The sequence below is a fragment of the Schistocerca americana genome, chromosome 3, assembly GCF_021461395.2.
Source record: "Schistocerca americana isolate TAMUIC-IGC-003095 chromosome 3, iqSchAmer2.1, whole genome shotgun sequence".
Classification (NCBI taxonomy): Eukaryota; Metazoa; Arthropoda; class Insecta; order Orthoptera; family Acrididae; genus Schistocerca; species Schistocerca americana.
In genome coordinates, this window is record NC_060121.1 from 867,099,544 (window position 1) to 867,122,007 (window position 22,464).

Below are 22,464 nucleotides of genomic sequence, written 5' to 3' on the forward strand. Positions count from 1 at the left end.
ACCTCGTCCCTCACCGAATTTACACCTCAAACTGCTGCTGCTACTGCCGCCTATTAAATATACAGGCACTGCAGAGGCCACCTTAAAGTTTGATTACTTATACTCTAGGCGAATGATCGTATCCCATAGACCTTACTAAGTCGCAAGAGATGCTCCCTCTGGTCATGATTCAAACACTGTATTCTAACACCCTTTTGTACAGTGCCAAACATTTCGTTTTTCTGCCATGACTTCGAGGCCAGTGTCAAGTTCTAAACTGACATTAAGAAGTTCTGATCCAAGGCTTTTCACAGGAAACTAGGCGTTGCATGGTGTAAATCATATTCTTGCAACGGATAGTATTACACGCCACACATCGATTGATTTTAAATAAGAGACAGCTACAACATAAGCAAAGTGCAAGAGTTTTGCTGCCTTGGCGTAGGTCTCCAAACTACAGTCCAAAAGTTTATATGTTAGTGGAATGGAAATGACTATGTCCAGTCGTAAGGTGGGTACGGATTTCACTTGGAGAACTGTGATAGCAAAGGGAAGAGTATGTCATATCATAAGAAAGGTAGTGATATTTCTATTTGCAGAGCAACTGCCGACATAAGGTCGTATTTCCAATACTTCGTTCATTGTCGAATGGCGTTCAATTGAGACCGCGATCGTAAACATTTAATTGTAAGTATAATGATAAAAAATATATGTGACCGGTTTTCTGGAATAATACCGTGTATGCATGGCCTGTGGTGGGAATGATTCACGTTTCCCGTTAATGGCAGCAGCTGTCCGAATGCAGAGGCCTGTTGGAGTGTAGGAATGTATCTGAGTTAACTTTGTCGTCCTCTAGATGGCCGTTTCGTGGTGAGGTGATATCTGAGCCATGCTGGGGGCGGGTACGCACGGCTGAACACGTCACGCGTGGTCCGTTACAAACGCTAAGGGGAAAGCAGCCTGTGCTATTCTCTCATCAGCAATGAAGACATGTGCTACCTTGAGGTGCCTCGAGTATGAGACAGACGTGAACGCGCCTTGGAGTTCTGTGACATTGGGATAACTGTGACTGTATACTCGGAAATAGAGACAACTTTCCCCTGTGTCTGGTGGCGGGTTGCGGCTGTGACGGTGCGTGCAGTCCTGAACAGACGCCTATGTGTGCTTTGACAGCTGACAGCTGCATCACTTCACAGGGGCTGTGGCATGTGTTGAATGCATGTCTGTTGCATTATTTAGCGAGAGGGCCTGTAGGCTTTGCTATGCACTATTTGGCAGTTTACGAGTTGATTTGGTGTCTGCACATCTGTGTACTGCATTATTTAGGAGCAGTTGACAGGTCTGTACTTAAATTATTTCAGAAAACTAGGAGTTGTTTGCATGTCTGCAGACTGTGTATTGGGACTGCAAGCACATCAGGGCTAGTGTTTTGTGTCAGTGTGATAAATATACTCATTCTCTAAATAAATTGTTTAAAAATAAATCGAGTGCACTCCTTCCTTACTCTATACAGCAGCTCAGAGCAGGCTGAGTCATTTTCGCGCCATTTTTCCCCTACAGACCACCACCTGGGATTTGGTTACAGGAGAGATGACAGTACCCTCTGGTGGCAGTAATGTGTACTAGGTCAGTTGCAGTCTGGGTCTCTTGGTGGAGACATTGCTTGCCAGATAATGAAGACTTATGTCCATGCGAGGTGGAGGCTGTGATGTCAGTCGTCGTGCACTTGCTGGCTGTACACGTGCCACGTATCCCATTATAAATGTGTGAGAGAGAAAGCAGATGATCTTAATGGGATCGTGCAGTAGCTGAGTCCTAGAGCACATAGCGAAAAAAATGTATGCAGCCATCTTGAATAATGGTACTTGTGTCATCACCTGACATCACAATAGTGCCCTCTGGGGCGACAAAATGTACTAAGTCAGTTGGGCTTTGGACCTCATGGTGAACACATTGGGTGCCGCCATCTTGGATTACGTCACAGATGAGAGCACCCTCTGCTGGTGGCGATATGTACTAAGGCAGTTGGACTCTGGACCTCATGGCGAGCACAAATGCATGAAATAAACAATAAAGACTTATGTCCAAGTCCTTTTTTCCCACAAATCCATAGGAGGAGGTGGCGGTCAGGTGACTGAGGTTAGTACAAGTGTCCTTTCTTTCGCGCCATTTTCTTATCTTAGCAGTGAAACCACAAGTGATCTGTGTTTACGGCCAAAATTCAAACTTGGCGCCAGTTCATACGAGGAAGTGGCAGTCAGGTGACTTAGTTTAGTGGAGGTAGCCCAAGTGATATACCTAGCCACTATTTTCTTTGGTCAGTAGAGATAACCGTGGTGTGGTGCATTATCCTCTTGGAATTTGAACTTCCCGCCATTTTTCTGGGGGAGCGGGCATCGCACTTTCCTGCCAAAATTCAAACTTCCCATCAAAAACCACCATCTTGGATAACGGTACTTGCGTCATCAGCTGAAATCACAGCAGCCATCATAGATGTTGTCATCGCCAACATCTTGGATGACGTCTTCGCCGCCATCTTGGCTAACAGTACTTTGTGGCAGAACCTGCCTTGTTCCAATACTTACGTAATGAGAGAAACGGAAATGACATTTTTATTCGGAAATTATAATTACACTTAAGTCACTGCGATTTATGATTGTCTCCTGGACATTACAAAAAGCAGAACGTGTTTCATAATATGGTGTGTGATCACCAATGATGTGCAATGTGCTCCCATGCTAGGCACAGGGTAGGTAAGGAGTTCTTGTGGTAGAGCGTTCCACTCCTTCACTAGCACAGTTGACAACTGCTGGACAGTCGTTGGTGCAGGTGGTCGTCCCCACACCGCATCCCACGGATGCTCCATGGGATTTAGGTTGGGGCAACAGGCAGGCCAGTCAGATCACCGAATATCCATTCCTTCCAAAAGCTCCACCAAGTTCCAACTACTCTGTTAGATCTAGTGCACGCTGGATTAGCCGAGCGGTCTAGGGCGCTGCAGTCATGGACTGAGCAACTGGTCCCGGCGGAGGTTCGAGTCCTCCCTCAGGCATGGGTGTGAGTGGTTGTCCTTAGGATAATTTAGGTTAAGTAGTGTGTAAGCTTAGGGACTGATGACCTTAGCAGTTAAGTCCCATAAGGTTTCACACACAGTTGAACTTTTTTATGTTAGATCTAGTTGGGCACTGTCATCCATAAAAATGAAGTCAGGGCCGAATACTCCCCGAAAAGACGCACATGGGGAAGGAGTAAAGTGTCACAATAACATTGACAGGTGAGTGTACTGTGCTCAAATATTTACAGTTCTCTATGCCCATACAACATTATGCCTGCCCACACCATAACACCTGGACCAAAAAACGATCGTGTTCCGCAATGTGCCTTAGTGCATTACCTGCTCTCTTGCCATATGAGGGTACGTCCAGAATCACCACTCAGAGTGAATCTGCTCTCACCTGGGAAGAGCACGCCACCCCACTCTAAGTTGGTCCAGTCCTTAATCTCTTGGCACAAGTGCGCACGGTGCCGCTGATGTCTGGGTGTCAACCGAATGCAACCTGCTGGTCGTCTGACAGAGACACCCCCCCCCCCCCCCACCTCTACTGCGACCGCTACGGTCGCTGGTTCGAATCCTGCCTAGGGCATGGATATGTGTGATGTCTTTCGGTTAGTTGCGTTTAAGTAGTTCTAAGTTCTAGGGGACTGATGACCTCAGATGTTCAGTACCATAGTGCTCAGAGCCATTTGAACCATTTTTGAACTGCACCTACAGTTTGAAGAGAGTACGATGTGGCGGTCTTCTGTTGCTGTAGCTGACCGTGGCTGACCACCTCCTCTCCTACGGACGTGAAACAATGTTGTCAGCTGTATCAAACTCATGGGCTACACTTGTCACATTTCGTCCTTCTTCTACTTTCCCGATGTTTCTTCCCCATTCAAAGTGTTGTTTCCCAGCCATAGTCACTCTAACCTCACGCCATGTAACGTACAACTTCCGTGTTTTGTTACTTTATGTATCTCATACTTAAGTTTCGCAGAACAGTGTATATGTAGACTGTTTTCGGTGGACAGGACGGACTCTTAATATACGCTTGTATCAGAGCGATTCCCGTCTTAAGCTGTTATCTCAGGAAATAATAAATGCCACGATTCTGGCACTGTGGAAAGACAGGTGTGCTAAGTGAACAGTTTAAATGTAATGAAGTATACAGTTTGAAGTAAACATGCCGCACTTGGGAGGTCGGCATTTTGATTCCTCATCCAGATTCAGGGCAAACATCTGCGTTTAATGCGTAACTGCCAAAAAGTTTCATTGTTGTATTCCTGTTAGTTATTGTTCAGTACTGTATTGAATACAACGTTGTGTCCACAGTTTGCGAATTTCGAGATGGCAGAGTTAGCGGAGCGAGGCGTCTGCATTAAATTTTGCGTAAAACTCAAGATTACCTTTACAGAGAGACATCAAATGTTGCAGGAAGCTTACGATGATGAGTACTTAATCCGTACTAGGTTTTACAAATGGTTAAAGCACTCCGTCTTCAGGCCACGAGTGGTCTACCGGGACCATCCGACCGCCGTGTCATCCTCAGTGGAGGATGCGGATAGGAGGGGCGTGGGGTCAGCACACTGATCTCCCGGTCGTTATGATGGTATTCTTGACCGAAGACGCTACTATTCGGTCGAGTAGCTCCTCAATTGTCATCACGAGGCTGAGTGCACCCCGAAAAATGGCAACAACGCATGGCGGCCTGGATGGTCACCCATCCAAGTGCCGACCACGCCCGACAGGGCTTAACTTCGGTGATCTCACGGGAACCGGTGTATCCACTGCGGCAAGACCGTTGCCCACAAATGGTTAACACAGATTAAAAATGGCCGGATGGAAGTTAAAAATGGCCCTTGTTCAGGACGCCCTTCAACGTCTATCGTTAACGCTTACGTCAGGAATGTCAACGAAATTGTGCGTACCTATCGGAGACTCACTATCCGAGAGATTGCAGAAAAATGTAACAGTTCAGTTGGATCACGTCATGAAATCCTGACACAGCATCTTGGAATGCAACGAGTTGCCGCCAAGTTCGTCTTACAGGTCAAGAAGCAGGACCAGAAAGACCTCCACCTGGCAATCTTTGAAGAGCTTTTGGATCGCGCAAATGAGAACGACATGCTCCTTAAGGGAATCATAACTGGTGATGAGACGTGATTCTATGGCTATGATGTTGAGACCGAGGTTCAGTCTTCACAATGGGTCGGGAAGGGTACTCGAAGACCAAAAAAAAGCTTGTCAGGTCAGGCCAAATGTCAAAGCCATGCTCATAGTTTTTTTTTTTTACTTTGATTAAGTCATAATGAATTCGTGCCACAGGAACAAACTGTTAACTGGTGGTATTATCGGGACGTGTTGCGACGTCTGCAAAAAAATATGATAAGTAAACGGCCTGTAACGTGGCGAGACATCATTATCTTGCATCACGATAATGCACCCGCACATTCATTCCTCTTGGTGCGTGACTATTGCACAAAAAACGAAATCTCTGTGATGTTTCAACCTCCGTACTCTCCAGACCTGACCGCTGCGGTCTTCCTTTATTTCCAAAGTTGAAAACCGCGGTGAGAGGTCGAAGATTTGCAACGATAGACGAGATAAATGAAAATTCGCAGACGGCGCTTCGCGTGATCCAGCAAGAGGCGTACAAAGACTCCTCCCAGAAGTGGAAACGGGGTTGGGAGCGGTGCATCAATTGTGGAGGAAAGCGTTTCGAAGCAGACCATGCACAGTAAGTAAAAGGTAAGCGTAGAAAAATTATGTGGACAAAGTTCAGGAATTTTTTGAACAGACAGCGTATGAAAACGTGGAGTTGCCGAAACGGTCACATCGTGCAGCATAACAGTGTACAGAGGAACAAGTACCACCACACACAACCGTACCAGACGTCGGAGCACACTGAGTAGACTGCTGGGACATCCATATCCACCGTGGAGCTGTGGTTCAAATCCTCATTAGACTCCTTTATTTTTAGACGTCCGTTCTCTAGTTCTCGTCCTTTATAAGCAGGAAATCATTTTGTCACATGACAGTGGGAGCCATTAAACTGCTTGCTGTACTAACCATGCCGTACACAACCCAAACTGGTTCCGTCAAGTTCATGTGGTATGGCTTCCGATGGAGTACCCAAATGATGAATACGGTTATATACTTTGGTGCTGGGTGCATCCGATAACCAAGCTGCTGCTGCTGCTGCTTATGTGTATGCTGCACAGTACCCTCAAAGGTGCCATCCTGCTAAGAATGTTTTTCGTCACCTGGAGCAACGACCGAGCGACGTGGCGCAGTGGTTAGCACACTGGACTCGCATTCGGGAGGACAACAGTTCAAACCCGAGTCCGGCCATCCTGATTTAGGTTTTCCGTGATTTCCCTAAATCGCCTCCGGAAAATTCCGGGACGTTTCCTTTGAAAGTGCACGGCCGACATCCTTCCCCATCCTTCCCTAATCTCATGGGATCGATGACCTCGCTGCTTGGTCTCCTACCTGTAACCAATCAACCTTCGGGAAATCGGCAATTTTTGTCGACAAGTAATGGACAGAGATCATCCGAGAACTAGACGTACTTCACAAAGTGAGAACCCGATTCTTGAAACCGTTCAAAAATGGTTCAAATGGCTCTGAGCACTATGGGACTCAAGTTCTGGGGTCATCAGTCCCCTAGAACTTAGAACTGCTTAAACCTAACTAACCTAAGGACAACACACACATCCATGCCCGAGGCGGGATTCGAACCTGCGACCGTAGCGGTCTCACGGTTCCAAACTGTAGCGCCTAGAACCGCACGGCCACTCCGGCCGGCTTGAAACCGTTCACCAGTTACATCCACGAATTACCCGTGGTTTTATTTAGCGTATGGCTAATACAGACATATCATGAAATTAAGTGACATATACATATGTACATATTGACACACAAGTTTGTCTTTACAACTGAATATCCAGTCCTTCAATCCAGCGCACTGCATCTGGAGTTGCTAGCAGGAAGTCCTCTTTGGCGCCGTTATAGGTTCGAATTCTGCATTCACTGACAATGTGGTGAACAGTCTGGTATGGAGTCGCGCAGTCACAGGCTGGATCAGGCAGCTTTTTCCACTTAAAGAGAGCATGCCTGCATCGGCCATGGCCGGTACGGATTCTGTTGAGAGTAGTCCAGGTCTTGCGTGGTAGGTCCAATCCACTTGGAAGTTTAGCACCTGAGAAGATGTTATGCAGGTGCACATCTGCCACTGCTTCCCACCGATCTTTCCATTCTTCAAGAGGTTTGAAATCCTTAGCAACCATGTCAGCAGCATCGCACAGAGCTGGATGGCGTGATTTCAGTCTCTTACGATTTAAAAGTGGCAGGTCGCTATGCACGGTAGGTTAGAATTTCTGGTGATCTTGTGGAATTCTCTCATAAGGGCAGTAAATCTGCGTAGATCAGGAGGCATTATACCGGTTAACAGTGGAAGACAATAAACTGGAGTAGATCTGATTGCGCCAGATATTATGCGCATTGTCGTATTCAGCTGGGTATCAACAAGCCTTGTATGATGACTGTTCGTCCAAACAGGTGCACAATACTCAGCACTTGAGTACAACAAGTACCTGTGGTATTGCAAGGCAGCTTCAGATATGTTGAAATACTGGTTGTTGAAACGTTGCACGATGAAGAACTGCATCCATACCATTCTACATCTACATCTACATCTACATCTACATTTATACTCCGCAAGCCACCCAACGGTGTGTGGCGGAGAGCACTTTACGTGCCACTGTCATTACCTACCTTTCGTGTTCCAGTCGCGTATGGTTCGCTGGAAGAACGACTGCCGGAAAGCCTCCGTGCATGCTCGAATCTCTCTAGTTTTACATTCGTGATCTCCTCGGGAGGTATAAGTAGGGGGAAGCAATACATTCGATACCTCATCCAGAAACGCACCCTCTCGAAACCTGGACAGCAAGCTACACCGCAATGCAGAGCGCCTCTCTTGCAGAGTCTGCCACTTGAGTTTGCTAAACATCTCCGTAACGCTATGACGCTTACCAAATAACCCTGTGACGAAGCGCGCCACTCTTCTTTGGATCTTTTCTATCTCCTCTGTGAACCCGACTTGGTACGGATCCCACATTGATGAGCAATACTCAAGTATAGGTCGAACGAGTGTTTCGTAAGCCACCTACTTTGTTGATGGACTACATTTTCTAAGGACTCTCCCAATGAATCTCAACGTGGCACCCGCTTTACCAACAATTAATTTTATATGATCATTCCACTTCAAATCGTTGACTCAACGCCAGTGTTCAGAAGAGCCCATTCGACCAGTACAATTTTGTGATTGGCTTTTGCACCAAGTGGAAGATAATGAACTAATTATGAGTAACGTGATATGGACTGACTAATCTAACTGCGCTCGTGAAGATATTTTCAACCTCCAAAACAGTCATTGTTAGTCAGTACACAATCCACATGTCACCCGCGAACGTGACTTTCAGACACCCTTTGGCGTAAACCTGTGGGCTGGAATCATGTGAGGAGTGGTTTTTGGCCCTTAGCTACTGCTGGACAAGTTTAAGGCGCCCCTGTACCGTACCTTTCTTTGCAGTACTTTGCCTGGTGCATTAGAAAACGTTCCATTTGGTGTTCGGCGACAGCTATCGTTTCAGTTAGATGATGCATCGCTACACTTTGAAATGAATGTGTATAACTATTCAAATGGAGCGTTTGCATGGAAATGGATTGATCTTGCAGTTCCAATGTTCTGGCCTCGACGTTCCCCAGATCTTAATCCATTAGATTTCTATTTGTGAGGACACTTAAAAGAACAAGTTTATAGTATTCCACCCATGGATGTACACACCCTAATAGCTCGCGTGCATGCCGCTTCGGCAATGGTGGCTGCAGATGTGTTGCGTAGGGTCCAACAAAGTATGGTCCAGTGAATGGCGAAATTTTTCAAAATACAAGGTGGTCATTTGAATATCTTCTCCAAAGTAAACGTTGCTCGTATATGTACGTACCGGCACTATGCAGGTAACCCCGTATGTCAAACGTGCAGAGTGGAATTGTTATGCATAGCATAATGTGTAATCTAGTGTAGCCTACCTGCTATGTTTTTCTAACTTCGTTGGATACAGACGATTTTACTGTATCCATTATTGTTTTCTGTTGACTTTATTTGTGTCATGGACGAAACAGAGTGGTCGTTTACGGATATTATGTCTTAATGTTTAAGTAAAGCTAACAGTTATCAGCAAGAAATACAAAATATACCGCATTGTGAAGCTGTAAATTGCATACAATGTGACGCTTTAATTGTAAAAAGGAAATGTTTCTGCGCGAATGCAACTCGAACAAGGGGAGTCTGCATGTCCATTCCCCATGGCATTGCCTCATCTCACTCAGATAATTGCCAGCTCTGGCACAGCGTAGAGTTGATGCTACCTGTTCTTGCCCACGCGGCACGCAGTTACAGCTTTGCCACAGCCTCGCTTTTCAAGTCACATTCCTATTAAACCTACTGGCGGGATTAGGTTTTGCTGGATATACTTTTCTCTTGAATATGGATGAGTAATCGCATGCCGATCGCCAAATGTGTCATTTTTTCTTCAGCCTGAACAAATAAGAAACACAGCATTTGAAGAGCTGTGACAAATGTTATTAAGAGCAGTGGAGATGGCGGACAGTACGTTTTCTGTCAGAGCTGCGTGCGTTCTACATCGTTGACTAGATTTATTTCAACCAGTAAGGTGGCCATAAGCAATGCATGTTCTACTGGTTCGTGATGTAACTGACCTTGTTTCACAATTACGTCTGCAGTCTTAATACGGATTGCAGTAACGGAATACTGTTCGTGGTCAGCCAAATTAGGTTATTGACTCGCCGTTTCCAACACCAAAGTGTTTTCTATCGAGCATTCTGATTCTCAGGGTCCTTCCCCCTCAGAAATCAGTTTGAAAATAGATTTGACTAATAAATGTATAATTCCTTTACTGAATTTACACGTACAACTTCTCGTTGTGGTTACCAGCCGCACACAAATTTATTCCAAGATCTTTTTAATCATTTTTAGTACTTTCAGGAGCTGGAACTGAAACTAAATTTTTGCCAGTAAATACTTCTTCATAATAATACGAAACCTATGGGCAAATGGTTTCTTTTGACACTGGTTTCATGCTGTTAGTGTTCCATTTTCTTGAGCTTTCTGTAGTGATACGAATTTTTCCTACTTATGTTTTCATCGCCTTTCATCATATGCTTGTACGTATTTGTACTGTTTGTATGTGTTACCCACTTATTTGTGTTTAAGCAAATTTCATTTCGACTTTGTGAGTTTGCTGATAAAAAAGCGTGTCGTATGGATACGTCATTAACTCGGTTGGCTTCTCCCAATCAGGAAAGAACAGGTGGGATTTCGCTCGTTAAGCGTTTAGATCGTGTGCGAAAACTTTAAATCAGAGTGATTTAGCGCGGCCACTTTAACTTGGTTGTTTTAGATGGATGGGCGGAGGTGTTTCGAACAACAGTTGGGTAAGGTATCGGTAGAGTTCGCGCCTGAACTACAATGTTTACCACGCTACCAACCTCAATTTCTCTGTAGTCGTTTCCAAGTGTTTTGTGTAAGCTACTCCACTTTGTTTTGGGTTATGTGCGGCTCGTTGCATTCTTCACTCATTTTGGAATGAGTGAATGGTCCATCATGGGGTTCGATTACGGCACTCCTTTAGAAGAAACACACATCGTGGACGTAGGTTGGCTGTCCTGCGAGAGGGGGGGGGGGAGGAGAGGGGGGGGGGGGGCTTCTTACCCCGAACCGCTCCTATCCCCTCCGTCGCTCAAAGCTCTCACTTGCTTAGGCCGGTATTACACTATCAAATTTCTTTGTCCAATATCTTTGTCCAAAATCTTTGTCAAAGATTTTTGATGGTGTAATAGGGACTTTGTCAAATGTCGTCCAATATTTGATCAAATCTAGGGCCTCGCTGTAAATTTGATCAAAGAAATCGCTTGTCTTCTGTTCACATTTCACTGCAATGTGACATGTTACCATATAGAGCGCTAGCATCGCTGTAGCGTTCTGTCGTCTGTAGTGTTTTTATAAACATTGCCGGTAAATACAATTGGTGTGTGCCGACAACTACAAAATTAATAGAGATGTATGAAGCTGATGAGGCGCTTTAGAACGTGAGGCACCCTGAATACAAAATTAGATTAAGAAGATTGGAGACAACCTGACCTAACCTAACCCTCTCCTGTAGCAAGGAATCGGAGTGTTACAGTGAGCCTGTCTTCTGAAGAGGGGCAGTACTTAAGTGAATATTGTGCTTTGTGATATGAGGATACACTTAACTGAGCACATACAGAAATGTATGCTCATCCATTCTTAAGTAATTGATGTACGGCTTGACGTCATCCACAGTAAGCTCACATAACAAGTTTTGTTGAATGCTTTTATCGTGTCGTCGTAAAACCCACGGCTTCACCCAGATTACATTAGTTTTTCGTTCCATAGCCCCGTGGTGAGGAGATCCTCGTGGATGTGGAAAATGTCAATTTTTTTAAAGCTGAAACAACGATACTAATAGTATGAATATATACATCATTTGTTTCTATTAAAAATTTCGTCAATGGAGTAGAATGAGTTGGCCACTAGTGATTCTTTCAGGCTCCTTTTCAACTGATCTTTATTTGTAACTGAATTTTTTATGTTTGCTGGCAAATTATTGAAGATGAGTGTTCGTGAGTAGTGGACCCATTTTTGAACTAAAGTAAGTGCTTTTAAGTCCTTGTTCAGATCATTTTGGTTCCTGGTATTGTATGTATGAACTGAGTTGTTTGTTGGAAAAAGAGATACATTATTTACGACAAATTTCATTAAGAAGTAAATATACTGAGAGGCAGTAGTTAGTATACCCAGTTCTTTGAAGAGGTTTCTGCAGGACGTTCGCGAATTTACTCCACAAATAATACGTATTACACGCTTTTGGACTCTGAAAACTTTTGTTTGACTTGAAGATTTACCCCAAAATATTATCCCATATGTCATTATGGAATGAAAGTAGCCAAAGTATGCAAGCTTTTTCATTTTTATATGGCCTATGTCTGCTATTAACTCCCGAATTGCAAATACAGATTTGTAAGGCGTTTCTGCAGTTCTGTGGTGTGCTCCTCCCAACTAAATTTATTATCAAGTGGTAATCCCAGGAATTTAAGACTGTCAACCTCATATGTATGGTTCCTTTTTTTCCTCCACTTCTTTTCCTCATGTGCACACAATGCAATTGCGGTACGTGCAACTGCTGCGGTTAATAACAAGTTGTTGTCAGCCATCTTGAACTTTGACGAAAAATTTGATGATAGTGTAATCCCCCTTCTAGCGCTACGTCAAAGATCTTTGTCAGATATATTTGACGGAATATTTGATCACATCCTTGATCAAATCTTTGACAAAGAAATTGGATAGTGTAATACTGGCCTTACAATCACGGTGAAACTCACGTTATAGCGTCCGCACTTGCCCGTGTTGACTAGACTTTGCATCTCGCAACTCGTCATACTGCTGTATTTCAGAGCCTCTGTGGAAACTTTCTTACATTCTTTGAATGCCAGTAATAGATCCAGTCTAACACCTGTAGGCGTATATAGTGAACTGCGGGAAAATTAAAAATTTCATATTTTTATTTGTTCCATGATTACGTGTATGAGATGTTGTGCTCATTTCAGTACTAATGCGTCAGATTTCTTCTTCACTTTAAATTTTTTGTTAGATTCTTCTTTAGCTTGAAGAACCATTTGCGTTTTTGTAAAAATTTAAGTCAACACAGCCATAGTGTGCTTGTGTTGCGAATCTCTCGCCCAGCGCAAAAGTCCGAAGCGACTAGAAAAAAGCGCAGTTGACTCCTGTACATAAGATGGATAAGAGAACGGACGCGCAAAATTACAGCCGATATCCTTAACAGTGGTTTGATGCAGCATTCTTGAGTTATCCTAAATTCGATATAACAAATACCCTTGAGACATAAAAGCTTCATTCCGCAAATCAGCACGGATTTACAAAGCAGCGCTTGTTCTAAACTCAGCTTGCTCTTTTCTCCTACGACATCTTGGCAACTGTGGATGAAGAGCAACGGGCAAATTCCAAATTCCTAGATTCCGTGAAGCGTTCGACTCAGTGTCCTACTGCAAACTGTTAATGAAGGTCCGAGCGTAGCTATAGGTTCCCAGATAGTCCGAGCGTAGCTATAGGTTCCCAGATATGTGAGAAAAAAAACTGTACGTTCTCTTGGCGTGTGTTCATCATAGACAAAGGAATCGTCAGGAGTGTCCCAGGGAATTGTGGTACATAAATGACCTTGCGGACAAAGTGGACAGCAATTTACGCAGTGGTGTACGGGAAGGTGTGGTCGTTGAGTGTCTATATGATGGTACATTATGACTTAGATAAAATTTCTAGTTGGTGTGTAAAACTGGCAATTTGTTCTACATGTAGAAAACTGTAAGTTAGGGCGGATGTGTAGGAAACTCAATCCTGTAATGTTCGAATTCAGTATTAATGGTGTCTCATGTCAGTTAAATACAGGGTGTTACAAAAAGGTACGGCCAAACACTCAAGAAACATTCCTCACACACAAATAAAGAAAAGATATTATGTGGACATGTGTCCGGAAACGCTTAATTTCCATGTTAGAGCTCATTTTAGTTTCGTTCTTCCACCTACGCTCAATGGAGCACGTTATCATGATTTCATACGGGATACTCTACCTGTGCTGCTGGAACATGTGCCTTTACAAGAACGACACAACATGTGGTTCATGCACGATGGAGGTCCTGCACATCTCAGTCGAAGTGTTCGTACGCTTCTCAACAACAGATTCGGTGACCGATGGGTTGGTATAGGCGGACCAATTCCATGGCCTCCACGCTCTCCTGACCTCAACCCTCTTGACTTTCATTTATGGGGGCATTTGAAAGCTCTTGTCTACGAAACCCCGGTACCAAATGTGGAGACGCTTCGTGCTCGTACTGTGGACGGCTGTGATACAATACGCCATTCTCCAGGGCTGCATCAGCGCATCAGGGATTCCATGCGACGGAGGGTGGATGCATGTATCCTCGCTAACAGAGGACATTTTGAACATTTCCTGTAACAAAGTGTTTGAAGTCACGCTGATACGTTCTGTTGCTGTGTGTCTCCATTCCATTATTAATGTGATTTGAAGAGAAGTAATAAAATGAGCTCTAACATGGAAAGTAAGAGTTTCCGGACACATGTCCACATAACATATTTTCTTTCTTTTTGTGTGAGGAATGTTTTCTGAAAGTTTGGCCGTACCTTTTTGTAACACCCTGTATATGGCCGTAAAGTTGCACGTAAGTTGGTAGTAACTAAGCTGAACGGCAGACTTCGGTTTATTGAGAGAATTTTAGGAAAGTTTAGTTCATCAATAAAGGCAACTGCCTATAACGCATTTAAAGGCACATTTACAGGATCGGCGATGATATATTCAAAAACGTATATACAAGTTGAGAATATAAATAAAGAATTACTTAAGATATTAATTAGTATAAGCGGTTGTATCGATTCTGGCTTGAAAATCACTGAAATATGGGAATAGTTACGCAGTTCAGTTGGCTTGCTGAGAAGACGGCACATTTTTTGTTCTTGTAGCCGTCCAGATCGGACGCATATCTACCACCGTTGCAGATAATTATTTGGCACACCGCCATTATTACTACTTTACTGAGACGCAGTCTCACTAAGCGTACTCATAGTTGCACACAGCAACAGAATTAATGGAAGTGTCTGTGTAATTTAAATTATTGTTATATTTTGTAAATACAGTGGTATTATTTAATCGTGTGTCATTTATGTTGCAAGCAATTGTTCCAATTAAAAGACTTCTTGGCATGGACTAAAGGTTCCGTGTTACAAATATTATGAATGGTCCAGCACGAGCCAATGCTTTGGAATTATTCAATCTACGAAGTCCGATAAGGAAATATTTTCAGAAGAGTCACTCATGGTTAAACTTACAACGGACGGAGCATACGCAAAAAAGCCATGGGAAAGCGTCCAAACTTTTTATTAAGCGTCATTAGAAATTTATACCCTGATCACATACTACTATGAAATGATAATTAAGTGAAACGCTCAGCTGCCAACAGGTGTTGTTGATATACTTCCATGGGGACAGTTGAAAGTGTGTGACCCGACCGGAACTCGAACCCGGCATCTCCTGCTTACATTGCAGACGCTCTATCCATCTTGTAAGTAGGCCGTTTATGTTTTCTTATTGGCAACGTTACGTAGCGGTCTGTGTGAAAATCACTGGCTGTGCTGTGTGCAGTCTGTGGCCAGTTTGGACTGTTGTCTGCCATTGTAGTGTTGGGCAGCGGCAGCTGGATGTGAACAGCGCGTAGCGTTGCGAAGTTGGAGGTGAGCCGCCAGCAGTGGTGGATGTGGAGAGAGAAATGGCGGAGTTTTGATATTTGTAAGAATGGATGTTATGAACTCCTATATATATTATGACTTTTGATGATATTAAGGTAAATACATTGTTTGTTCTCCATTAATATCTTTCATTTGCTAACTATCCCTATCAGTAGTTAGTGCCTTCCGTAGTTTGAATCTTTTATTTAGCTGGCAGTAGTGGTGCTCGCTGTATTGCAGTAGTTCGAGTAACGAAGATTTTTGTGAGGTAAGTGATTTGTGAAACGTATAGGTTAATGTTAGTCAGGGCCATTCTTTTGTAGGGATTTTTGAAAGTCAGATTGCGTTGCGCTAAAAATATTGTATGTCAGTTTAAGCACAGTCATGTATAAATTGTTCAAACGGGACGTTTCATATGTCGACCCTTAGCCGAGGATACCTTACTGGAATCTTCTGATTTTTTTCTTGTAGTTTGTGTAATTAGTGTAGCTAGTGTTTATTGCTAGCGCGTAATTCTAGAGAGAATCTCCTTTATAGTTGCAGCCTTTCATTGTTGTACAGTAAAACAGTTGTGGGATGCATGTAGATTTGCACCAAGTATTTCGCTGCTGCGCTTGCAATTAACGAGATATTATTTTCAGTGCTATGTTAATGTGTTCTCTTATTTTTGCTCTTCAAATTGTGCTTTTCTGTGTTATCGTGTGAAATATTGTGACAATAATGCCGTGTGAAAAACGTAACACTAGGCTCCAAAGTAAACTGAGAAATAATAGTGACGACGAGTGTAGCTTACCAGCACCGCTGTGTAATGAATTAACAGACATTCAAAGTAGTAATTTGGTAACTGTGCATAGCGAAATGGAACGGGCGTCAAATAATGGTGTAGATAGTGAAACAGGTAGTGAACAGGGAAGCATTATCGATCGATCGGTCGGCAACAGCTCGCCTCAGGAATCGGGAATGACAGAACACAATATTGCAAATACTGTAGACTCAGGTTTTGGGTTCTCACCGTTTTCTCAAATGAGTCAAGAAACATTTTCTGCTTGTCAAAATGTGAATGTTGCCGGTGCAACTTCACTGCCGAAAAGCACTGAGGAACATGTTTCAGACAGCAGTGCATTGTTATTACAGTTAATGCAACAAATGGGACAAAGGCTACAAAAATTAGACACAATGGAACAAAATCTTCAAAAGTTAGACACAATGGAACAACACCAGAGACAAACACAGCAACAGTTAGACACAGTGGAACAAAATCTCAAAAAGTTAGACACAGTGGAACAAAATCTCAAAAAGTTGGACACAGTGGAACAAAATCTTAAAAAGTTAGACACAATGGAACAAAATCTTCAAAAGTTAGACACCACACTTGAACAAACACGTGAAGATTTAACTACTGAGTTACATAACATTGAATCGAAATGTCAAAAAGTCTGTAATGACGTAAAAACACAAATTTGTGAGCATTTTCAACCTATTTTTCCGTGGCATGAAAATGCATTACAGAATCACGAAGCAGCCATAAAAGAACTGCAAACCATTGTTCATGAAAATCATGAGACCTTGTGGGCTAAAATTGACTCAGTTGCATCTACCGATTCGGTTACACAACTTGCAAAAACTCAGGAAATCTTGAAGGACACAGTAGATTCGATTTCAACACAAATGGACACTCTGAAACTTGGTTCAGAAAAACACACTGAGGAAATGTTGAAAGGTGGCTACACTGAGCCACAGCGCCAGAGATTGCGCCAAAGAGTATTATTCAGCCGCCTCCACTGGCACTGCTTGGGGAGAACTCGTAGTAGTCAGTGCTTGGGGAGAACTCGTAGTAGGCAGTGCTTGCTGAGATGTGATACTGAAAGGTTCTTGTTGAGATGTGGTAGTGGCGAGTCGGTGTGGAGATATTGTAATGATTAGAGTGCTTTTGATCAATGTACATGAAGGTAAAAGAAAAAAGTTTTTCCTTTTCTTTTTATTATCTCAATGTTTTACATAATGCGTCACTACAGATTCAGTCAACAAAGCATCTGGCGTGTGTTCTTGTATTAGAGTGTAATTCTGGTTTTCTTGCGCAATTATAGGATTTCTATTTTTCTTAATTACTCCAGTATAAATGATATTTAAAATTTCTTGTCTTAGTGAGGAAGAACCGTGCCAGATGTGTACGTTGAGTCACACTCCCACACACAGAACAATTACATTTGTGCTTTGGTTTCGTAGGTTTTATAGTTGCTGGGGACTTAATTAATTAATTGTGTTAACGAAAATTTTCATTTCATTCTTTGTTGTTGTTCTATGCACTCAGATTGCGTAATAATACTAGTCAGGGCCAACCATTTACGAGACTTGCGCAATCGGACCTACAGCTACCAAAATTAAAAATGATTTACAAATTTAATAATAATTAAGCCCCATGCACGTGGCGACTGCTGGTTCGCATCGTCCCTTGAAATCTTCTGATTGTAAAAATAGTAGACAGTAGTATTGTTGTAGTAATTTGTAGTTTAGTAATTATAGTCTATTTTGCATGTGTAGATTTGGTAATCGTCATTCTTCTAATGGTATTTTTTCTCAGAATTTGATTTGTTGTCTTGTATATGCGTTTGACAATTTAGTGCAATTATTTCAATTGTTCGTTAATCGTGTTTGAGGGAAACATTTCGTGTGAATAGTATTGTTGGAGATTAAGTGTCATTGCGTGCAATTTTCATATAGTGACGAGTTTTGTATATTTTGTAAATGATTACGCGATCAATGAAAAAGGCTAAAAAGATGAATAGTGATAATGACGAAATTGTTAACATGGCGAACTCGCCAACACAGGAGAACAGTATGATGAATAATGAAGTTGAGAACAATTTAATAAGTCGGGAAAATAGTCCGGAAACAGTTCAAAATTTTTCACAATCGAAAAATTTTCAGAATACGTTGTTAACGACAGAAGATATGGAGCAGTTGATGAGTGTAATATTAAATTTGGAATCTGAATTAAAAACACGGTTAGACTCACAAATAGGAAGAATTGACACGAAGATAGAAACTTTGACAATGCGTTTAGGCTCACAAATAGGAACAAGTAAAACCGAGATGGAAACAATGGAAACACAGTTAGGCTCACGAACAGGGACATGTTTCAAAAACTTGAAAGATGAATTAAAGAAAGAAATCAGAGAAGAAGTACAACCGATTTTGAATGCTCACAATAATAGATTAGTTGCAGTAGAGAATAGACAAAGGGAACAGGATAGAGAACAGGAAGAAAGAGATCGCGTGATAGTACAGAAATTTTCAGAGTTAAATTTACAACGTGCAAAAGATAAGGAAGAAATATTTGAGAGAATCGAGGAATCCGTATCAAATGACAGATTAAATAATCTAACACAACAATATGAACAGTTAGCTACCAAATGTGTTAATACTGAAACCCGAGTCACGTCACTTACGGAAGACATAAATAAACAGAAAGAACAAATAGGTGATTTATCGGAGAGAGTTGAGGAGATTTCAGATAAATTGACAAGTCTTAGTTTAAATGGGGACAGAGATTCACATGATACAGCTCCATTGCCATTTTCAGAAACCGAAGAGTACCAGAACATAAATAAGCATGTTGAAAAACAGGGAAAATTTAATGAACGCGTTAAAAGGGAAGTTGAGGCATTACGAAAGCAAGTCAAACAAATCGAAGGCGAAATTGTAGGAAAAGACAGTAGAAGAAATTTAGAATCACAGATAGCAGAGGGGTTTGAAGAAAGTAATTTATTTCATTTACGAGAAGCAACAAGAGGGCGCCAGGCGCGTGAACTTGACAATAATCGACATTCGGACTGGGACAGACGCGGTAGGTCTTTGTCGCCACGAGGCGAAAACTTTGACTATAAACACTTTTTGACTGTTCGGAAATTTAAGATCTTCCGCAATTCTAAGAATGACATACATCCATGTGCATGGTTAGATCAATTTATGTACGCACTCCCACCAAATTTGCCACTAAGTCACAAACTAGAAATTATGTGCGGCTATTAATGTCCTCAGGGGATTCACTACTCAAAGTGAATATGTGCCGTAGCGTGCATAGGGCCCCGAGCTGTAGTGGTGCTATTTCCCTTTTAGTTTTCTGCACCGCTGCCTACTCTTTTACTATTCTTTGCATCTGTCAATACAACTCTTCAACTATCAATCTATCTAGAGAGTAAGTAAACAATAACCTGATATGACTATTTTACCCAAAAGTGATTTCGGAAATTACCATTTGGACTTACTGTATCTTCTGCAGCATTCATTCGTAGTTTAAATGAAATTTTACCTGTTTATCTTCGTGACAATATTACTTCATATGTTGACGACATTCTTATTGCTAAACGTTCTTGGAGTGAGCACAACAAAATTTTGGATTCATTATTACGTATTTTTGCAAGAGTTGGCATTACAGTGAACTTAGAAAAATCTGAATTTGGTCGTTCTCAGGTGAAATTTCTCGGTCACATTATTTCTACAGAAGGTATTCTTCTTGATCCAGAGAAATTAGACGCTATTCGTAACTATGCTGTTCCTACCACAAAACGTGATGTTCGTAGTTTCCTTGGTGTCTGCAATTTTCTTAGACGCTTTGTTAGATTGGACGATTTGGCCACACCTCGTTTATGTGAACTATCTGGAAAGAATTCTAATTGGTGTTGGGATGAGGAAGCTCAGTCTGAATTTGAACAACTTCGTGATGCTTTAGTTGCTGCTCCACTTCTTTCACATCCGGATTTATCTAAAGATTTTTGTTTGGCGACGGACTCAGAAACCAACAGTTTACGTAAACATGCAGAGAATAAAAGGATACCGCGCTGTGTTTTGGCGGCGGCACAGACTCAAAGCAACAGTCAAGTCTGCGCGCCGCACAAGGCAGTCGTTGACCGCAAACAATTACTTCCTACGTCACGCGTCTACAGCTGATCGAGCGCTCAGTGCGAATGCACTGACAGGCGAAAACAAATACACAGTTTAATTTCTCCGATTAAATTCAGTATAAAGCTATAGTGACTTGATGAATTATGTTATTAACGTTCAGTATTTTTCAGGATACGGTTCTATAAAATATTTAAGAACTTCAGGTAAATTCTGTTTGTCTCCGACGTTAAGACGACTTGCTATCGAGAAATTTTCAGGAAGAATGTAATTTCGAAGAACAAACTAATAAACTAAAAAAGGTAACTATTAATTGAGTTCATTTTTCAGGTAACATATTTCCACTTAGGTACGTACTTTAGACGTAATTTGCTGCTCGCAATTACGTGATTCATACTTTGTGCTAATTTCATGTTCTATGAATTTACTTGTGAAGCGACGTGCTTGCGTACGTTAACTGATTTTGACAATGATTATTAATGAACTGGGTTTTAACTTGTGTATATTATGCATCGCTTGGCTGCACTGCTTTTTCACGGATGTCATATTTTTTTAATTATGTGCCTGCTGTGCTTATTTATTTAAATTATAATTGTAACCTGATTAATTGTGCTGACTGTGATTATGTATGTAAGTTATACTTTGTGATTTATCTGATTGCGCCTTCATGTTTACTTATTAAGATTACATATGAACATTTATTTGCTTATGCTGATATGATGCTAATGACCTGTTTATTATGTTAGATAACATATTTGCTGCCTTGCTTATGGATTGCATATTTATACATTTCTGTTTTGTTGTCATAACTACTCTTTAATTTGGTATATAGAAATGCTGATATACTGTGTATGAACATAGAGTTTAGGTCACACTATTGTATTAATTATAGATTGTTCGCTTGGCAGAGCCTCGTTGTAAGAATCGTGCTGCATCCACTTGTTGACATTCTGTTCTCTACTGGTACATTTACTCGCTATTGCATGTTTTGCTTACGCTCAGTGCCTTATATTTTTAAGATAAGAAAATGAACTGCTAAATCGACAAACGACATTAGTACAAGAAACTTCATAGAAGTCACATGAGCTGAGGTTTTATGGAAGCTGTATAAATTTATGCTAATAGGAAGGAAGCTAACGACATGACATACCAAAACTAGGTTTAGACCATTGACAGTTATTACACTGCATTTTTCGTGAGCAATTGAAATAGGAAGTGACACTTGACACAAGAAATACTCCACATGTTTGCTTCTGTTTGCCATAATTCTTGAAGTGGTGTACACACTGTGAAATATTATGATCATTCACACTCCGTAATCGTACTTAATTACTGAGAGTTATTCGAACTAAGTCTGTTAGAGGTCATGTATGCATTTCTTTTGTTTATAATTCAGAATGAGTAGAAGATTTGGGTCAGATGGATTACACAGAGGTTGTGTGTTGACAATGTGTCTTCGGATTGTATGGGATGATGAGGTTTGCGTTAAGATTTTATCTGTACTTGTTCGAGAAGACTGACTAGAGGAAAGAGTTGTTATGGAAGTGAAATGATATTGGTAATAAGGTTTATATGTATCGACGTATTGAAGAGGTATTATTGAGGTATTGAGATTATATGAAGTTGACGATTATTGGAGTTTTTGTGGACAAGAGGTAATGTAAATGATATTGATGAAAAGATTTATATGTATCGACGTAAGAGGTATTATTGAAGTATTGAGATTATGTGATGCTGATGATTATTGGAGTTTTGGTGTATAAGAGGTAAAGTAAGTGAGGTGCACATTTTTTTTTTTTTTGTTGGTCTATATGGAACAAGGAGGATAAAGATAGCAGACTAGAACACTAAAGTAGAAGGAAGATTGTCTACACACACTTGTTAAATCAATAAGCAGTACATATTTTTTTTTTTTTTTTTTGGAGAGAGGAAGTAATTGCATATCTTGGCTCACTGACAGTTGTTCAGCAACCGTACATTTTGATCTGGCTTGGCAAACATTGGTCTTGACATGATGACTATGACGTTGACTTAAGTATTATTGACTGTTATACATTGCTGCCACTACTACTTGATACACATGATGAACATTAAATTTTGACAGAATTGCATTTACACAGTTAAC

The 22,464-nt window shown here is 41.6% G+C and overlaps 1 pseudogene; it reads right to left on the reverse strand.

The window, feature by feature from the left end:
- Nucleotides 1-4,707: 4,707 nt before the first annotated feature.
- Nucleotides 4,708-4,825, reverse strand: LOC124607524 (annotated as a pseudogene).
- Nucleotides 4,826-22,464: the final 17,639 nt, after the last annotated feature.